At 43.3% G+C, this 6,125-nt stretch overlaps 1 protein-coding gene across 1 annotated transcript in view; it reads right to left on the minus strand.

Annotated features, from left to right (window-relative positions):
• Nucleotides 1-6,125, minus strand: part of LOC309343863 (potassium channel, subfamily K, member 16-like) — a 104,673-nt gene that overhangs the window by 20,977 nt on the left and 77,571 nt on the right. The gene's annotated exons all lie outside the window — the stretch shown is intronic.

Raw genomic sequence — 6,125 nt, forward strand, 5'->3', positions numbered from 1 at the left:
GATCTGGACTCCTTCCATGCAGACTGAAGATATAAATAGCTCCATAAACTCTATTTCTTAAAGTACAACAGTTTCCTCCGTGTCTTCTGTTCTCTAAAGTGACTCTTGAAGCATAGTGTCCAGATCATGGGAAATAATAAATGTATCAAGAGATCAAGAATCTAGAAGCCAAGCCTGATGAGGAACGGTTGAAGGAGCTGGGTGTGTTTATTCTGAACAGGAGGAGATATGAGAGCCATCTTCACGTTCAGGAGGAGCCAGCCATTGAACTATGCTCAACATAGAGGGTGCCCAGCTGCCTGCCAGCAAATATGGAGGGGGCTGAAGACCCTTCCACCCCTAGAAGTTGGGACGCCTGTCCTACATCCCATCAGCTGACAGACCATAGGAAACAGCTGACTTAAATCAAGTCAGATCATTGGCTCATCTAACTGAGCATCACCTACACTCGCTGGCAGAAGCTCTCCAGGTTTTTTACTCTGGAACCTTTAGCATTTAAAGCATGTTTCCTGCCACTGAACTATGACCCTTCCTAATCTCTTAAGTAAAGCAGGATGTAAGAGACCCTAACTGCAAGAAGCTGAGCTCTGTTCTTTGGGATGTGTCGCCATTGCTTTCCTTCCTCCTCATGATTGAGAGGAGGGATGCAACAGAGAAATGCCCACCCAAAGGGGTTTGCTAAAACCCTGTGTGAAGGACACAGCTTTGCTTCAGTTTTGCCATTGCCTCTACCTTTTGCTCATCAGGCTCTGTGCCTCAACCCTTTCGAAAACAGCAAGAAGTCCCCAAAAATGTAGTGTAGTAGGAGAGCTGGGGGGAAAATCACATCTGGCAACAAATCTGCCCCTTTGGTTATAGCTTTGTTCCTAGAGCATAATATACATCAGGAGGCTTCGTTTGGTCAGAATTGAATATACACCTCCAGAGTTGATGCTAAATACATTGCTCCTGGCAAATGAGCCACCCGAAATGCTAAATGCTGTGAAAATTTGTGTTGTGGACTTTTTAGACTTGTCTACCCATGTAACGAAGGGACACGGGTGGCACTGTGGGTTAAACCACAGAGCTTAGAGCTTGCTGATCAGAAGGTCGGCGGTTCGAATCCCCGCGACGGGGTGAGCTCCCCTTGCTCAGTCCCTGCTCCTGCCAACCTAGCAGTTCGAAAGCACGTCAAAGTGCAAGTAGATAAATAGGTAACACTCCAGCGGGAAGGTAAACGGTGTTTCTGTGAGCTGCTCTGGTTTGCCAGTAACGGCTTAGTCATGCTGGCCACATGACCCGGAAGCTGTACGGCGGCTCCCTCGGCCAATAAAGTGAGATGAGCGCCGCAACCCCAGAGTCAGCCACGACTGGACCTAATGGTCAGGGGTCCCTTTACCTTTACCTTTACCTTTACCTTTACCTTTACCTTTACCTTTACCTTACCCATGTAACTATCTGAAACTCAAGGGTTGCCACATGTTAAATATATTGGCATATTATTTTCAGCTGTCCATTCCTACTAATGAAAATAGTGCTGTGCTGTACTCTTAAGAACATCATCGACACCCCAAGATGGCTTGACTAAACTGACTAATGTGGGGGAGGGAGACAGTGCTCCTGAAGGTAGGAGTCTATCAACTGATGAAGATGATCATCCAAATGTCATAGACCAAATGGAGCAAACAGCACGCAGACCTAGTGGTGGGAGGAAAAAAATCCTTAAATAAGAGACACGGGGGAATGATTAATGGACTTCAATGTCTGTACACTAATGTGCAAAGCATAGGAAATAAACAAGATGAGCTTGAGCTCTTGGTACAGCAAACTAAATATGACATAATAGGCATCACTGAAACCTGGTGGGATAAGTCCCACGATTGGAATGTAATAATGGTGGGATACAATCTATTTCAGAGAAACAGACCAGACAAGAAAGGAGGAGGAGTGGTGTTATATGTCAGGGATGTGTATACCTGTGAAGAGATCCAAGATTTAGAACCTCAAAGCCAAAGTGAGAGCATTTGGGTCAAAATTAAGGGAGAGAAGAATAACAGTGACCTCATTGTGGGAGTTTACTATAGATCCCCAAGGCAAACGGAGGACATAGATGATGCCTTCCTGGAACAGATGGCCAAGCATGCAAAAGGAAGGGAGATAGTAGTAATGGGGGACTTCAATTACCCGGATATTTGTTGGATGTCAAACTCAGCCAAGAGCATAAGGTCAAACAGATTCCTCACTGGCCTTGCAGACAACTTCATTGTCCAGAAAGTGGGAGAAGCAACAAGAGGAACAGCCATTTTAGATCTGGTCCTAACCAATGTTGATGACCTGGTTAGTGGGGTAGAAGTGGAAGGATCATTAGGCGCGAGTGATCATGCTCTTCTGAAGTTTACTATACAGCGGAAAGGATCAGCCAAGCATACTAGGACTCAATTTCTTGACTTTAAGAAAGCCGACTTCATAAAACTTAGGGAAGTGCTGGGTGAGATCCCATGGACAGTAATACTAAAAGGAAAGGGAGTTCATGATGGCTGGGAGTTTGTTAAGAGGGAGATAGTAAAAGCACAACTTCAGGCAATACCAATGAGACGGAAACATGGAAGGTGCCTAAAGAAGCCAGGGTGGCTATCTAAAGAACTTTTAACTGAGTTAAGATTAAAAAAGGATGTGTACAAAAAATGGAAAAGGGGGGAAACCACCAAAGAGGAATTCAAACAAATAGCCAGCACGTGTAGACACAAAGTCAGAAAAGCTAAAGCACAGAATGAACTCAGGCTTGCTAGAGAGGTTAAAAGCAACAAAAAAGGCTTTTATGGGTATGTTCGTAGCAAAAGGAAGGACAAAGAAACAGTGGGGTCACTCAGAGGAGAAGATGGTGAAATGCAAACAGGGGACACAGAAAGGGCTGAACTCCTCAATGCCTTCTTTGCCTCAGTCTTCTCCGATAAAGAAAACAATGCCCGACCTGAAGAATTTGGAGCAAATGATTCAGCAGAGGAAACACAGCCCAGAATAACTAAGGAGATAGTACAAGAATACTTGGCTAGTTTAGATGCATTCAAGTCTCCAGGGCCAGATGAACTGCATCCAAGAGTATTAAAAGAACTGGCAGATGTGATCTCAGAACCACTGGCACTCATCTTTGAGAATTCCTGGAGAACAGGCGAAGTCCCGGCAGACTGGAGGAGGGCAAATGTTGTCCCTATTTTCAAAAAGGGGAAAAGAGAGGACCCAAATAATTACCGCCCAGTCAGTCTGACATCAATACCAGGGAAGATTCTGGAGCAGATCATTAAGCAAACAGTCTGTGAGCACCTAGAAAGGAATGCTATGATCACCAATAGTCAGCATGGATTTCTGAAAAATAAGTCATGTCAGACTAACCTGATCTCGTTTTTTGACAGAATTAGAAGCCTGGTAGATGAAGGAAACGCAGTGGATGTAGCCTACCTTGATTTCAGCAAGGCATTTGACAAGGTGCCCCATGATATTATTGTAAAGAAGCTGGTAAAATGCAGTCTTGACTATGCTACCACTCAGTGGATTTGTAACTGGCTGACTGACCGAACCCAAAGGGTGCTCATCAATGGTTCCTCTTCATCCTGGAGAAGAGTGACTAGTGGGGTGCCACAGGGTTCTGTCTTGGGCCCGGTCTTATTCAACAACTTTATCAACGACTTGGATGATGGACTCAAGGGCATCCTGATCAAATTTGCAGATGACACCAAACTGGGAGGGGTGGCTAACACCCCAGAGGACAGGATCACACTTCAATGTGAGAAATGTAAAGTATTGCACTTGGGCAAAAAAAATGAGAGGCACAAATACAAGATGGGTGACACCTGGCTTGAGAGCAGTACATGTGAAAAGGATCTAGGAGTTTTGGTTGACCACAAACTTGACATGAGCCAACAGTGTGACGCGGCAGCTAAAAAAGCCAATGCAATTCTGGGCTGCATCAATGGGAGTATAGCATCTAGATCAAGGGAAGTAATAGTGCCACTGTATTCTGCTCTGGTCAGACCTCAGCTGAAGTACTGTGTCCAGTTCTGGGCACCACAGTTCAAGAAGGACACGGACAAACTGGAACGTGTCCAAAGGAGGGCAACCAAAATGGTCAAAGGCCTGGAAACGATGCCTTATGAGGAACAGCTAAGGGAGCTGGGCATGTTTAGCCTGGAGAAGAGGAGGTTAAGGGGTGATAAGATAGCCATGTTCAAATATATAAAAGGATGTCACATAGAGGAGGGAGAAAGGTTGTTTTCTGCTGCTCCAGAGAAGCGGACACAGAGCAATGGCTCCAAACTACAAGAAAGAAGATTCCACCTAAACATTAGGAAGAACTTCCTGACGGTAAGAGCTGTTCGACAGTGGAATTTGCTGCCAAAGAGTGTGGTGGAGTCTCCTTCTTTGGAGGTCTTTAAGCAGAGGCTTGACAACCATATGTCAGGAGTGCTCTGATGGTGTTTCCTGCTTGGCAGGGAGTTGGACTCGATGGCCCTTGTGGTCTCTTCCAACTCTATGATTCTATGATTCTATGGCTTGCTTCCCCATTCTGTTTCCAGGGAAGACAACAAGGAACCTTGAAGCACCTTAACAGCATGAAACAAGGTGTGGTGGTGGTCTGATTGATCTCAGGGTTCCCCACTCCAGCTGCTGGGTCCCTGGTTGTGAGGCTGCATCCATGTCATACATTTAAAGCACACTGCTTCCCTCAAGGGGTCCTGGGAACTGTAGTCTGCCTCTGGCAGAGCTACAGTTTTGGTGTACACCTTCCAGAAGCCCAGCAAGCAGATCTGAAAAACAGAATTTCATAGTACAATCCTATTAATATTTACTCAGAAGGAAGCACTCTTTGTTTTCGCCCAAAGTAAATGTGCATTGGATTGCTTGGCAGCCTTAAGGCTGCGCCGTTTTACTCAGAAGTGACTCCCACTAAATACCTGGAACGAAGACGGGGTGTCTGTGGCCCTCCAAACTTCCTTGGGCTCTGGCTCTCATCTGCCCCAGATCAGAAGAATCTTTATTTGCATCAACTACTAGCCATAGCAATAAATTAAAATAAAATAAAAAGTACTGAAGCTAGAGCTAAAAACATAACTATACAAAATTCATTTTGGAGGTTTACATTAATAATCAAATAACCAGCCAAAGGTCAACAATGATGGGAGTTGTAGTTGAAGAACACCTGAAATTGTGTTCAGGATTGTATGACAAACACTGTGGAGAATGTTAACTACTTTGGTGAACTAAAAGATCCTTTAAAACATACATAGGGAGATGGGGCAGAGAATGTGCAGTGCCTGAACTCAACAGCAGGCTGTAACATTTAACCTTGAAGACTCCCAGTTGCAGAAAAGTGTTCTGTGCAGAAATATGACAGACACTAGTCTTAGCACTTTGTTCTGTTCTGCTTTGCAATGAGCCTCTGTCAGGCTTTATTATAGCAACACCTTGCAGAGATCAAAATATAAAACTTAAAAGACTGTAATGTTTTATACCAAACCCTAAATATGTGGTAGTCGAGGTGTGATGGAGGGAAGTGGTGGGGCATGGTGATGGGTAGTCACAGGGGTGGGAATGACTTTTGTTCGTGTAAAGAGTCATTTATTTTTGTCTATGTATTTCATTTTATTTCATTTTATTTCTTTTTCTTTCTGTAACATTAAAATTCAATAAAACAAACAAATAAACAGTAAAGATGTTACAAACACAATATTCAGTTATTCTATTCTATTCAAGGAATAGAATAGAAAATAAAAAGGATGAAACAGAATTTTTTTTGAATATGCTAATAAGCCAGGCAAATTACTGGCATGGCAGTTAAGGAGAAAACAGCAAAAATTTAATTAATAAATTAAATGTAGTGGGGAAAGTAAAAGATAATCCGAAAGATACACAAAGGCAATTTGTAAGATATTATACAGAATTGTACCGAGCGAGTTCTGAAAATAAAGAGAAAATTGAAGAATATTTAAAACAAAAAAATTCCAAAAGAAAAAATAGATTTTCTAAATGCACCATTATCGACACAGGAGGTACAAGAGACAATTACAGAAGCTAAAATAAGTAAAACGCCAGGGCTAGATGGACTGTCAGCAAAGTACTATTAAAAAATTGCAGGACCTACTGGTACAACC

This window comes from Podarcis erhardii (assembly GCF_964252035.2).
Source record: "Podarcis erhardii genome assembly, chromosome: 1".
In the NCBI taxonomy this organism is placed as follows: Eukaryota; Metazoa; Chordata; class Lepidosauria; order Squamata; family Lacertidae; genus Podarcis; species Podarcis erhardii.